Here is a 15,317-nt window from a genome sequence, read left to right on the forward strand (position 1 = left end):
GGAAAATGACTCCTGCTCATTGGCATGGACAATGGAGAATGATAAGAAGACTTGAGTCAGGGAGACTAGTTTGGAGGCTGAAGGCATGGTGAAGGTCAGAGAGGAGGGCAGCCTCAGCTAAGACCAGGACCAGGAGGAGAAGAAAATATATGAAAGGCTTGTCTGAAACAGAATCAGTGGATGGGTGACAGGTTTGGTGATGAAAGAATTCAGGGAAATCTAAATATCTAGGCCAGATGACTGGGAACATTATGATGCAAGAAAGGCCAAGAGCCACTACTCCAAGGAAACTGACTTGGGAAAGAGCCACTAACCAAGAGAGACAGAGTTGCCTTAGAAATTGTAAGGTGTTTTGAAGCTTCTTCTTAAACACCCCTGCTGATGACCTGGAAATTTCCTGTGTAACTGACAACCGTCCTCAAGCTCTGGAGCATGCAAGGAAATAGGGAGAAAGTATGAAATACCTGCTTCTAATGGTTCCCAGTTTGACCCTCCACAATGGGGTTCATGCCTTCAGCTAAAATAAGAGTTGCATGGTGGTGAAGGGGACAAACATGAAACCGGCCCTGACCTCTACCTGTAAGTCCTTAAAGTCTTTGTAGTAGTGAAATAAATATTAAATAATGATTAATATCTATAAAGAGACATTATTAACATTATTAAATTAAATTGCTATTAACAGTAGCTTTGTAAAAGCTTTATAATTATGGCTGTCTTAATCATTAATGTTATTTACCAAATGGCGGAAACTTCTGCAGTGTTCCTGATTTCTTAAAAGGCATAGGAAATTGGTAGAAAATGCCATAACCCAAGATGACAATGGGGTTATCTTGTTGGACATTCAACGGAGAGAAATAATGTAGGTAAAGAATGACTCTTTAACAAAATAATCGTTCTCCTTTTAAAAATATATATTTTATTATAAAATATATATTTATTAAAATACATATTATTTATTTATTTATTTGAGAGAGAGATTGAGCATGAGCAGGAGGAGGAGCAGAGGGGACAGAGAGGGACAAGCAGACTGCACTGAGTGCAGAGCTTCACAGCTCAATCCCAGGGTCCCAAGATCCTGACCTGAGCTAAAACCAAGAGTCGGAAGTTTAACCGGCTGAGCCACTCAGGAGTGCCAAAATAATCTTTCTTCTAAATGCAAAAAAATAACACTAGATCATTGTAAAACTAGTAAAAATAATTTTATTAAAGATTTTATTTATTTATCCATGAGAGAGAGAGAAACAGAGACACAGGCAGAAGGAGAAGCAGGCTCCATGCAGGGAGCCCGATGTGGGACTCGATCCCGGGACTCCAGGATCACACCCTGGGCAGAAGGCAGGCGCTAAATCACTGAGCCACCCAGGAATCCCCAACTAGTAAAGATATTTTTAAAAAGAGTAAAAGAATAAAATAAAAGCCAAAGCCAAACATAATTCCCAACAGCCATAATTATTACTAATATTTTGATGTATTTTTTCCTTTTTTCTATAGATAAATATATTTTTTAAAAAGACATTTGGGATCATATTGCATATAATGTTTTCTCTTTTTTTTTTACACACTGTTATAATTAAGGTTTCCTCCACTATTACTAAATATTCTTCAAAAACATAATGGTAATAGCTCTTTTCCCTTTACATGTTCCTTCAGTGAAAATCCTGTGGTGAATATAAAATATATTGCTGATGTTCTGAAGATACATAATCAGGTGTATATTTACATGCAATCCCAGAAACTTGGCTTTCTTGTCTCCTTCTAGTCTTGATTATGTAGATCTTTCAGTAGGAGCTCTCTTAAATGACCTTCAGTTAACAACACTACGATTAACTGATTCTTGATTTACTCTCTACTTCCATGGGCAGCTGAATTCTTGCAGTTAGTAGACTGCTAAATCCATGGAGACACTTCTGCCCTCACCAGTTCATGTCTATGCTTACCAAGAGTTGGTTGAATTTATTCCCAAACCTGTTTATGCTGCTTGGACCTACTATAATCACACAACTTAACTTATACACTGTACAAACCAATGAAACCTCAGTGGTTTGAAAAGAGTGGTCATTTCCATGAATATCAAGGAGAATGCTTTGGAAATATTCAATAAAGACAAGTTGCTTAGAATATTTTTGTTTGAAAATAGGTGTGGGAAAAATCAATCGTTTCAATACACTGGCAATCTATAATTCCAAACTGAAATTTGTTTTTAATAGTATTTATAATAACTCACAGAAAGTGGTATCTCTGTATCCAACAAAACATGTTCAGAATGTGTAAGTTGAAAACTACAAAACATGAAGGAAAGAAATAAAAGAAAATGTAAATAAAAGGAGAGACATGTAATATACATTGACTGAAGGACTCATCATAGTAAAAATGTCAATTTCCCCCCAAGTAGATCTATGGATTTAGTGCAATCCCAGTAAAAATAGCAGTTGTATCATACATAGACAAGCTGATTCTAAACTTGAGAGGAGAAAACAAATTAAGATAGCTGAAACAATTTCAAAAAAGAATAAAATTGGATGGATTACATTACTACAGTAATCAAGACAGTGTAATTTGGTGAAGGGATAGATCAATGGAACATAATAGAGTCTAGAAATAGATCCACACAAGCATAGCTAACTGATTTCTGACAAAGGTACAAAAGTAGTTCAGTGGAGGAAGGATAGCTTTTTAACAAATGTGTTGGAACCATTGGACATCCATATGCAAAAATATGAATTTTGACTTGTGCAACACGTCTCATACAAAAGTTAACTCAAAATGGGTCAGAGATCTAACAGTGTACAACTATAAAGCTTCTAGAAGAAAATCTTTGTGACCTGAGGTTAGGCAAAGGAACATGACACCAAAAGTACGATCCACACAAGAAAATATTGACAGATTGGACTATGGCAAAATTTAAAACATTCACTTTACACAAAACATTGTTAAAAGAATGAAAAGGTAAGCTACAGACAGGGAGAAAATCATTGCAAATCACATATCAACAAGACTTTATTGAGAACATGTCAAGAACTCTTAAAATTCAACTATAGGAAAGTAATGATGCAGTTTAAAAATAGGTTAAAGACATGAACAGACACTTCACCAGGGAGGCTATAAGGTAATAAATGAGCACATGAAAAGATGTGCAATGCCTTTAAATTTCAACCATGATGAGATATCAGTATGCCCCTCGAAGTATAGCTAAAGTTAAAAATACTGAAAATAGCAAGTGCTGTTTAAATCAGAGCAACTGGAACTCTGATATATCACTGGTGGGAATGCACTCAGGAAATTGGTTTGGCAGTTTTTGATTAAGTATATACGTATCATCTGACCCAACAACCTCACTCCTACGTATCTACCCTTGAGAAATGAAAACTTATGTTCACACGAAAACCTAAACACAAGTGTTTGCAGCAGCTCTATTCAAAATAGCTAAAACTGGAAACAAGCCACATGCCCTTCAACAAGTGAATTAGATAAACAGACTGTGGTACATATGTACAATGGAGTATTACCTGGCAATAAAAATGAATGAACTGCTAATAAAAGTAAAAGCTTGGATAAATCTCAAAAGCATTATGCTGAGTGAAAGCAGTCAGGCTCAAAAGTTGATATATTCTACAATACCATTATATAACATTCTTGAAGAGACAAAACTATAGTGACGGAGATCAGATTAATGGTTGCCAGGGATTATAGGGTAGGGGAAGAAGTCACTATAAAGGTGTCCCATGCAGGAATTTTCTTGGATGTTGAAACTGTTCTGTACCCTCATTATAGTGGTGGTTCCACGAATCTATACAGGTTTTAAAACTTGAAGAACTGCACACCAAGAACAAAAGGTCAACTTCAGTGTATGATAATTTTAAAAATAAATTTTCAAAATTAGGTGTGGTCAGGACAATCCTAGAAAAGTAGAGTGAACCTAACCTTCTATATCTAGACGATTTCTGCGCTCAGGTTGTTTTGAAAGTGTTTTAAATTCTGGCTGCACTTAAATATGCTGGAATAATCATGGAAGACACATTATGGCCAGGATTTATTCAAGAAAGATAATGAGGAACTCTTAGTCAGAAGACCATACAGAAAGAAAAAATCTTGGCCTTATCTCAAAAGATTACTGAGTTCATGCTGACATAAATTAAAATTATCATTTTTTACGCTTCCCTATGAATTTCTACTAACCACTGAACTCCTGATTTCGTTGGATAAACATTTTATTAGGGACATTGTATTGCAGTTATTTACTTTTTTAAAAGTATCTGAGATCCCTGGGTGGCGCAGCGGTTTGGCTCCTGCCTTTGGCCCAGGGCGCGATCCTGGAGACCCAGGATCGAATCCCGCATCAGGCTCCCGGTGCATGGAGCCTGCTTCTCCCTCTGCCTATGTCTTTGCCTCTCTCTCTCTGTGACTATCATAAATAAATAAATTTTTTAAAAAAGTATCTGATAGTTCATGTGAAATACTTTATTTTGAAACACATTTTCAAAAAAAAAGAAACACATTTTCTTAATGGTATTTTGTTACATCTTCCTCTTCATCTTATGACAAATAAATTTGTATTTTAGGTGTACACCATATGCCCTTGATGCAAATGGATTTTGCGGATAAGGCATAATATTGTTTAAGAATATATGGTCCTGGGAGAGAGGTATGGGTGAAAACCACACAACGTTTGTTCCCAGCTTGGTGCCTTTGTTGCTATGTAGTAAGGTTAAGATAATGACTATAAGATTACTTATTGATTTAAGCTCCCAATAGTCAACCTTCATTCATAGAACAGTTCTTTCCACCCTCTTCCGATTAAATTATCACTGAGTGTTCAGGCATTTAAATTATTAGCACAAAAGTAGTGTACTTTTGATAGAATCACTCAGCTGAACTGAGAGGAAAATCTTTAGTCATGTCAAAGAGAGAAGATGAAGTCACCTGTAGTTTTCTTCAAAGTCTTGCCCACTCCACAGAGCCATCCAAGGGTACTGGATCATCTCTGTTGTAGCCATTATAATAGCAAAGCTTCGAGGGTAGGGATAGTGATTCCATGCAGAAATTTCTTTTTGGTATTTCTTAGGAAATTTGAATGTTTTAATGTATCCCAAGAAAAACCAATCAAGAAATTGGGGAATCTGGAAAAAGTATAGTTCTCCTGCAACAATTAAACAACAATTAAAGTTTACCAATCTACTTAGAGAGGTTGCTGGTTCTAAGTAATTCAATGACATCAGACAAGAGCTGACGTCCAGAGGCAAAGGTTAAGGTTGACATTTCCAGGAACTGGGACAGAAACACAGATTGGTCATGATCTCATCAATGGGAGCTGCTGTAGCTGTTGCCTTGTGGGTGTGTTGGCTGCTGCTAGTGGTGAGTCACTCTTGCAAATAAAATAAATGTTGATGAGTTTGTGTTCATTGTATACTTTACAGATCTGTAAGTGATATTCTAAGGAATAACAAGTTTTAGAAGCCAAATTAGTTCTTCAACTGACAATTTCAAAAGTAATGCTGTGTAAGGCTACTAACCATGCTAGGAGACCCCAGTGTTACATGATTCAAGTACTATTCCCAATATTTGCTGGCATTTTCCAATGTTTGAATATTGTCTGTAACTGTGCTTATATGTAGTAGCTACAGGCCACTCATGTCCATTAAACCCTTGAAATGTGGCTCATTCAAATTGAGATGAGATGGACTCCATAGAATACATATGAATAAAAAGAAGCAAAGTATCTCATTAACAATTTTAATATTGATTATATATTCATATAACATTTTGCATATATTGGTTTAAATAAAATGTCATTAAAATTAATTTCACCTGTTAATTCTTTACTTTTTTAACATGGCTACGAGAACATTTAAAATATACATGTGTCTGGAGTGCTTGGATGGCTCAGTCAGTTAAGCATCTGCCTTCAGAGCAGGTTATGATCCAGGGTCCTGGGATCAAGCCCCACACTGGGCTCTCTGCTCAGCAGGGAGTCTGCTTCTCCCTTTCCCTCTGCCTGCTGCTCCCTCTGCTTGTCAAATAGATAAATAAAATCTTTTAAAATGAAATGAAATAAAACAAAATACATGTGTCTCACATATGAGCACTGATCTATAGGTTACAGTCCCTTGTAGATACAATGAAAACTAACTTATAAAATTTACAAAACAATCTTTAGATATTCATAATAATGAGTAAAGAGTGTAAAGAATGTTGGAATTATTTTAAGTATGACATGATTTCTGGAATTCCAAAATCCTAAAGATTACTGTCAGGAACTTGGAAACACTGTCAAGGGCACCTGCTTTGGAGTACAACACTCAGTTTCTGCCTCAACTCTGATGCCAGACTTCCTTGTATGTAATGGGATGAAAATAAACACCACACAGTGTCATGAATATTGTTAAAAAAAATAATACCCGGCACCATTCTTCCCCCTGAGCTTCTTTATGGTTCCTGGAAGCCCCACAGCTCGCCTGCCTCTGGGACTTGGCGCCTGTAGTTTGCAGTGTCTTGCTCATTCTCCTACCAGCCAGATGAGAGTCCTTATTCCATTCGAGTAAAATGAACAGGCAACTGTTATAGAGTGCCAACTTAGGCCAAGACCATCTTCTGTGAGCTTTGTGGGGTCCACAAATAGATCCTATTATCATATACCTTTACAGACAGGTGTATCGAGGCCCAGAGAAGTTAATTAACATATTCTAGATAATCCACTTCGTGAGTAGCAGAGCCTGGATTTAATCCAGGCAACCAAGTTCTAGAGTCTGAAGACTTCTGCTTCCCTTCCTCCATCTCCTCCCTCCCTCAATTCTTGCCCTTCCCTTTCTCTTTATTGAGCCTTCAAGCTCAAGCACTTCAAGCCTTAGCATTCCCTAGTTCAGGGCCAGTTGCCATATGTGTCCACACCGGGCCCCCATTTCCCTCATTCTCTGTCCTCCCCATTTCCATTCCATTCCTTTCTTACCCTAGTGGCAACTACCATTATGTTCTTAATGTGTTTCTTTTTATTTGGTTATGTTCTTGCAGAACGTGGGGTGCCTAGCTGGCTCAGTCGATAGGGCATAAGGCTCTTGACCTTGGGGTCCTGATTTCAAGCCCCACGTTGGGTGTAGAGATTGCTTAAATAAATAAACTTAAAAAAAGGTTCTTGCAGAATGTATATAAGCCTCATCTTGCTTGTCTATAAGATAGAGTAATAATAGTACCCACTTTGTAGGTGTGTTTGGAGGAAGAATTGATTGCCTATGCTATAAATACATCAGCAATGCCACCAGCACTCATAAGGGTTCATTGACCACATGGAGTTTTGCCAAGTCGATCTTTTTTTATTTAAGGAAATGAATTCTATTTTTTTAAAGATTTTATTCATTTATTTATGAAAGACACACAGAGAAAGAGGCAGAGACATAGGCAGAGGGAGAAGCAGGCTCCATGCAGGGATTCCAATGTGGGACTCGATTCCAGGACCGCGGGATCATGCCCTGAGCCACCCAGGTGTCCCATGTCAAGTCAATCTTGTAAATTTATTCCTTTTGGTAGATTTACTTCGATTTCCCTGATGAGTGAAGGTTTTAAGCAAGTTATATACTTGTTAGCCTTGTGGGATTCCTCTTCTGTAAATTGCGGTTCATGTCTTTTGCCCATTTTTTCCCATTGTGATTGCTGTCCATTACTTGTTGACTCAAGGCCCTAGATGTTCTAGACATAGATCTCTCATTGCTTTTAAATTTCAAGTTTTATTTAAATTCTAGTTAGTTAACGTATATGGTAAAACGGGTTTCAGAAGTAGAATTCAGTGATTCATCACTTACATAAAACACCTAGTGCTCATCACAACAAACACCCTCCTTAATACCCATCATCCATCTAGTCCATCCCCCACCCATGTCTTTCCATTAATCCTTAGTTTGTTCCCTATAGTTGTGCATCTTTTTTTTTTTTAGAGGAAGAAAGAGATAGAGATAGGGAGAGAGAGAGAGGAGAGAGAGAGAGAGAGCTCATGTAGGGGGAGGAGAGACAGAAGGAGAGGGAAGGAGAATCTTAAGCAGGCTTTAAGCTCAGTGTGGAGCCTGAGGCCCTAAGATCATGACCTGAGCTGAAATCAAGAATCTGATGCTTAGCTAACTGAGCCACCCAGGCACCCCTATAGTTAAGAGTTTCTTATGGTATGTGCCCCTCTCTTTTTTTTCTGCTTCTCCCATGTGCATCTGTTTTCTTTCTTAACTTCCACATGAGTGAAATCATATGGTATTCATCTTTCTCCAACTGACTTAATTTGATTAACATAATACCCTCTAGTTCCATCTGCATCATTGGAAAAGGCAAGATTTCATTCTTTTTGATGGTTGAGTAGTAGTCCAGTGTGTGTGTGTGTGTGTGTGTGTGCACTCTCTCTTGCAGCCTCTGTGTTTGGCCACAGTTTCCACATCCAGTCACTAAATGAAGCGGTCTCTTTAGGCCCTATTCCTGTCATACATGGGACAGTTTGGGTCCTTTGATCAGGGAAGACCGCTTTCTGGATAGCACTTCACAGTTATCTCTAATGCACATTCATTTGACCTTTTTCCTATGTTCTAACTCTCATTTATTAATTCTTTATTTGATAAAATATTTATTGAGCACCCATCATGTGCAGTCAGAGTTCCAGGCATTGGGATATAAGAGTGAGCAAATAGGCATAGTCTCTGCCCTTAGAATGCTGGAGGGATGAGGGAAAACAAACAAAAACTAGCAAGATATATGTCCCCAAACTTGGAGACAACTGAGTTGTTCTTCAGAAGATGGATAAATAAAAGTGGTCCATCCAGACAATGGAATATTATTTAATGTTAAAAGAAATGAGCTATCAAGCTATAAAAAAGACATGAAGGAAACTGAAATGAACAATACTAAGTGAAAGAGACCAGTCTGAAAAGGTTCTATACTGTGAAATTCCAACTCTCTAACATCCTGGAAAAGACCAGACTTTGGAGGCAATGAGAAGATCAGTGGTTGCCAGGGGTGTGGATGAGGGAGAGATGAATACATGGAGCATGGAGAAGTTTTTGAGTCAATGAAAGTAGACCTTGTGATATCATAATCATGGAAATGTATCATTATGCATTTATCCAAACCCACAGAATGTTCAACACCAGGAGCAAGCCCTAATGTAAACTATGGACTTTGAGGGGTGATGATGTATCAGCCTAGGCTCACTGATTCTAACAAATGTAGCACTCTGGTGGGGGATGTTGATAATGAGGGAGGGGGCAAGGGGTCTATGGGAAATTTCTGCACTTTACACTTAATTTTGCTGTGAACTTATATATATATATATATATATATATACACATATACATACATATCTACATATATGTGTATTATGTAAAATGTGTCAGCTGGTGCTAAGTGTTATAGAAAAAAATAAGCAGAGAAGAAGTTGAAAAGTAACAAATGCTTTTTTTTGAATGTTTGGTCCTAGAAGACCTCATTGAGGAAGCACATTTGAACAGAGACCTGAAGGGAGTGAGCCACGAGGACATCAGGAGGAAGAGCATCCCAGGCAGGAGAACAGCAAGTGCAAAGATCCTGAGGCAAGAATCAGCATTGTATGTGTTCCAGGGACAGCCAGCAGGACACTGTGATGTGTGAGAGAGAGAGATGCAGGACCGGACAGGAGCTACAGCATTCCGGAGCCAGTCTGTAGACCATAGCAAGAACCACTTCATTCTCTTGATTGACATAAGACATTTTTTCTTGAGCTAGCACCGTAAGCTCAATCTCTTTTCAAGATGACTGGCAGTTCATGTCTGATTCATTGTGTATGATTTTATGGTTTAAAATAAATTTAAAATAAAATTCTTTTATCATTCTTGGAGAGATCATCTCCTCACCACCCACTAGTTATAGGCTGTTGAGCAGTTTAAGGAAGGTGGGAATCCATGGAAAGGGTAAATTAGCTCCTGTGTATAGAGAGACTATAATCATTATTGGAATTGTGCACATCGACACAAAGATTTTTATTTTTAATTAGCAGAGATAAGTCATTTGTAGCCAACTGAGAGTTTAATAACTCTTTTCAATAAGATTGTTGTAAGAGTTTGGAGAAATTAATCCTTTGAAAGCTGGGATGTTAAAAAAAAATAAAGAAAAGAGAGAGAAAAAGATTTCTTTAGTGCTAGCCCTGTCATTTTCTGCATAATTTAGTGCAGTATTCTATTGGTTCAAAATGTTTTCAATTAAGAAAGACAAAACTTCCTATCCCAGATTAATCAAAATTCACTTTAAGTGACTTAAATTAGTAACAGGAAAGGAAGTTTCATCAACTTGAAAATTAAACTAAGCAGCATTTGGTTTGTTATTTGGAAGTGCAAGTCAAAGGAAAATTTAATAAAATTTAATAGAACGTCTAAATAAAACAACACATGCTTTAAATTTCCTATCACAAAATTCAATAACAAGTATCATGTTAGACCATGTATCAGGCCGCATGGTTAGAAGACATCTCTGAGAACATCCCTTGATCCCACGGGAAGCAGACAGGTCGCGATTGTGCCCTCTTCCTTTGTCCAAGCTGGACATGATTTGCTGTTTCCCCATGAAAGTTATTTTTCAGTAGCTTGTGCCCACTGGGTCCTCCCTACCACATGGCTTTTGCATGCTGTTCCTTCCACCAAGGACACCCTTCCATCCCTTCTTCATTTAGTTCTCTCCTACTGGTCTTCAAATCTCGTTGTCACCTCCTCAGGAAGGCTTCCCTTGGCTTCCCACAACAGAGAGCCACTGTCCCTCTGTTTGTAGCTCTTGTCAAAGTGGCATTTGTGGGGGCAGCATCCATGCTTTTAGTCCACACCGTGTTTTTAGGGCACCTCAATGAACATTTGTTAATGAATGACTGATAGGAGGATTTGTACAATCACTAGGAGGGTGATTGCTGTTGAAATACTTGAACAAGCAGATGCAAAGATCCAAAAAAAAATGCTTTAACTGGGAATTCTGGCTTTATTGTGATAAAGCTGGATCCTTAATTTTTTTCTTAATGAGCAGGTGATTTTGTTTTCCTCAAGGTTTTTGATCCAAGATTTAATGTTGTCAGGGCAAGGTAAAAACTGCTAATGGCTCCTCCTGTTATTTTTTTTTTTAAGATTTTATTTATTTATTCATGAGAGACACAGAGAGAAGCAGAGATACAGGCAGAGGGAGAGGCAGGCTCCCTGCGGGGAGCCTGATATAGGACTCAATCCCAGGACCCCTGGGATCATGACTTGAGCCAAACCAGATGCTCAACCACTGAGCCCACCAGGTGCCCCTTCTCCTGTTCTAATAAAAATCCCCCAAAGCCAAAGAAAGGGTGCTTTGTGATGACATTGGATGTGTACATCAACCAGGTCAAGTTTGAGATCAACTCTCACTTTTACATTTTTGGCAGCAGACTTTTCCTTATCCCCTTCACCATATGTGATCAAGAGAACCTAAAAATAAAGCATAGGGTCTGCTGAGGGAGGCAGGAGAGAAGGAAAATGAGGCAGGAAAAAATATGCAGGAAGGAGAATTATAACCACATGGAATTCTTTTCTAGAACATTTTCTGTAGAGTAGCTGCTATACAGCCAACTCTTCATCTGTTTCCTTAGTATCCTTAGCTCTTTGCCCAAAGGAACTCATCTTAGAACTATTACTGTCTTAAATACTTCCAAACACAATTGTGATAGATTGTAAATTCCCCAATAATTAAAAAATAGTTTGCGTACATGAAAATAAATGGAACACCAACATTAACTAGAGAAAATAAGCTTAGTATCACAGGTAGGGCCCCTCGGAGCCTCTGGAGGCCAGAAGGTTTCTATCTGGTCCAGCATTTTCACAACCGTGGTTCAGAGACCATAGCATCAACATCCATGGGGAGTTTTTAATATCAGAATTTCTGGGAGAAGCCCTAGAGGTCCTTGTTTTTAACATGTTGCACAGATGATTCTTACAAACTGCCTGGTTTGAGAACCGCTGATCTAGGCTGGCCCTCTTGTTTCATAAATGAGGAAGATGAAGCATGTTCCTGGAATTGTCCAGCCAGTGAACAGTGGGAGGGAGACTGGACTCTTCCTCTGTGGTCGCCTTCAGGCCGAGCACTTTCAGCGAGGCCTGCTAGTGATAAGAGGAGAAGACTACTTCCTGCAGAATTGCAATATTGCTGCTTCTTGTTCACACTGTTCTTAAATCGCTCAGGCTAGTAACGTCTTCATCATTGGAGCTCACTACAGCACCGAAGGCTGGGATTGGGGAAATTGAAAATACGCTCCCCAAGTGTTCCTGCTCAGCCCTTTGTAACGCAGGCCACTCTAGATGGGGAGAGGGGCACATGGTGGCAGAGGGAAACTCACTTAGAAAGGAACTTAAAACCCCAATGAGTGCAGTCAAGCCACGGACACATAGCCTTTAGGTAACAATTTCCCTCTGTGTTCGCAATGGTACCTACTTCATCATTAAGTCGAAATTTTTATTTTTTTTCAGACTTGCTGCAAAACTTCACAGCTTGCCCGGAATGTCACTAACATTTTAAAAGTTCAGGCCCTGTCATGTCTTTGGGGTGTGCAATCCTCAGAGAGGTCAGTGAAAACCACAGGACTGAAAGACTGTGTAATCAACGCAGGCAGCAAAAATCCCATCGCTCTTTAGAAAGCAACTTATTTATTTGTTTTCCAGAACTGAGAGTTATGTTTACTGAACATGAAGTCCTAAGTAGGAAGTATCACTTTTTCATTGTGGAGGCTTGGGGGCGGGGGAAAGAAATAGTGATTACTCAGAATAACTTTCCCATCTTAACCAAGGTTTAACTGTAAAGGATGAACTTGAGAAGTCTCCCCTCTGGGAACAGAGCTATTCATAACTCTAGAAAGTACAACAGGCACCCTGCAAAGATCACTGCTGTTGTCCCTCCTGCCCTTCATCACCAGAGCGGTTGGTACAGCAGCAAATCAGTGCCTGCATGGGGCAGAGGAAGGCAACAAGGCAGGCGGATTTATTCTAGTTGAGAGGAGGTTACAAGTGGTTGAAAGTCCTCCTGGAAACCAGACAGTCAGCCCGTATGTGGGAATGTGAGTGGGGGCTACCTCTGGAAGGACAAAGTCTTTCTGAGAATGGATGATCCCCAGGCTGGATCAAGAGCGAGAGCCCACCCTCGCCCCTCCCAGCTAGGCCATCGGACCCGGAAGCCAGTGCCATGGTAGGGGGGCACTTGAGCCAAGGTGATGGCATTGGTAGGAGGCTACCATAGTTATTCTCACCTCAGTCAATTCCTTCTCCCTGGCACCCCATTTTTCTCTCCAGTCCCACCCAAACCAAACACCCCAGGTACCCACCCCACATTGCATTCTTTAGCCCTATGTTTCCAGTTATGGGATCTCAAGTATTTAAAATTTCATTTTAGTGCTAAAAAACCACTTATGAAGACCCTGGACTGTCTTAAAAGCAAACAAAAGTTGATGACATGTTGGTGACCTTCACTGCTACCATGACACCCATACTTATCTGCCACCTTGTTCCAAAGCATAAGTTCCGAACAAGGTTTAAACAAGAAAACACAAACTCTCCCACTTTGTACTGCCTGCCAGTTTCAACCCCCCACCCAATGCCCGAATGGCCTACAGGATACACGGGGCACATTTTTATGAGGAGACGTGAGCAAAGTCACTGAGTCACGGTAAACTTCCTCCGGGATTTATTCTTGGATCTCCTCCCATTCTTTCTTCTTCTGGGTAGTTGCCCTTGTGAGGCCCTCTAGCTGCAAGCTCTGATGGAATCTGAATCTCCTCAGACCCTGGGTACCAAGGGAGAGCACATGAGCCGTAAAGTGACGTTAAAAATGAACATATCAGATGACTAAGGCAATTAAGGCAAAATATTCTAAGACAGAGGGGGATGCAATGAGTCAGCACGTAGCTCTCTGGCAGGAAATGCAGGAGTCCAGGAAAACAATACAAAGGAATATTCACTTTTCAGTTTTTCCCCACAGCTGAGGAGGCATAAAGCTAAGAAAATCCCTCCACTTCCATGGGGTGATGGTTAACAACTATTCTTCTTCCTGGCAGCTTGCTCACCATGGTCATAGCTCCCATGGAGGCTTCAGATGCCACAAAGCTTCAAAAATGCTGTGACGGGGTGACAGGCAGTGGTGGGTGTGCCCAGTGGGAGCTATAAATATCCCGGCGGGGAACTGTGATGACCAGCTGGGCCAGGCCTGGCCTGGGCTCCCCACGGAGAATCAGTGGCCGGGGGAATCAGATGTGACTTCTCTCCCTATGTCTTTCGCTGATTATTTCAACAAGCATTAGTTGGGTCCTATTTAGTGAGGTCCTTTGTGATATGTCAGGGATGTCGTCTCTTCCTCAGGCTGTTTTCTACACAGTATCCTGCATAATCTGGTTCACATCTGTACAGACTTGGTGGCCTGCTCTAGTTTGCCAAAATCCCAGGACACGAGAGTGCAAAAGTCCATCACTCCGGTGCAGAATCCAACCAGATGAGGACGTACTGTGGCAGGACTTTGCAATGGCCACGGTAGAGTTTTGAGTCACTATTTTTGCAATTCCAGAGCCCACCCTTGCCCCAGAACACTGTCTATACTCTCCCAAAGGGGGCTAAGTTAGATCCTACTAAGAGGATGAATGTTGTCCTTCGTGACATGAGAGGTTCTGTGTCAATCACCCCCAGGGCCCAATCTCCCTGTCCTCTCCAACATGTCATCTTTGTTTTTGTTTTTGTTTTTTTAACATTTTATTTATTTATTCATGAGAGACACACAGGGAGAAGCAGAGACACAGAGGCAGAGGGAGAAGCAGATTCCCTGCAGGGAGCCCGATGCAGGACTCAATCCTGGATCCTGGGATGACGCCCTGAGCTCAACCCTTGAGCCACCCAGTTGTCCCAACATTTCACCTTTGCGAAGTCAACTTAAGGTAGATATCTTGACTTTGGGAAGAATAGAAAATTGTTGCTTCTGTCATCTTTAATGGTATGTGAATGGCCTTGAATACAAGTCTCAAATACAATGAGAAAGGATTGTCTTATTCTATTACATGATATAATAGTATAGACCTAAAAAGGATTTTGTATTTTTAAGCATAGCATCATGTAGGCACTGTGACATGGCCTACAACTACAGAGTAAGAGGCAAACCAGCACTCAAGACCCTTGCTGATAGAATGATTGAGTTCTTGAAATAAAATAAACATAAATATCATGGCCAAACCTCACATCTTGAAGAAAAGGACAAGTACCCATGAAGAGGAACAGCATGAGTGCCTGTCCTGGGAGGATACAATGGGACCAAAAAGGGGTTATCTTTGCGAATTTCATTGTCTTGTA

At 40.0% G+C, this 15,317-nt stretch overlaps 1 long non-coding RNA gene across 2 annotated transcripts; it reads left to right on the plus strand.

Moving 5' to 3' along the window:
- The first annotated feature begins 292 nt into the window (after positions 1-292).
- Positions 293-15,001, plus strand: LOC144306877 (uncharacterized). 2 transcript variants are annotated; one of them, XR_013373937.1, is made up of 5 exons: positions 293-579; positions 9,440-9,551; positions 12,465-12,559; positions 14,343-14,510; positions 14,748-15,001. It is a non-coding gene; the product is annotated as an uncharacterized LOC144306877 (long non-coding RNA). The 2 variants fall into 2 exon arrangements; XR_013373936.1 differs by having other exon boundaries at positions 14,756-15,001.
- The last annotated feature ends 316 nt before the right edge of the window (positions 15,002-15,317 follow it).

The sequence above is a fragment of the Canis aureus genome, chromosome 37, assembly GCF_053574225.1.
Source record: "Canis aureus isolate CA01 chromosome 37, VMU_Caureus_v.1.0, whole genome shotgun sequence".
Taxonomy (NCBI): Eukaryota; Metazoa; Chordata; class Mammalia; order Carnivora; family Canidae; genus Canis; species Canis aureus.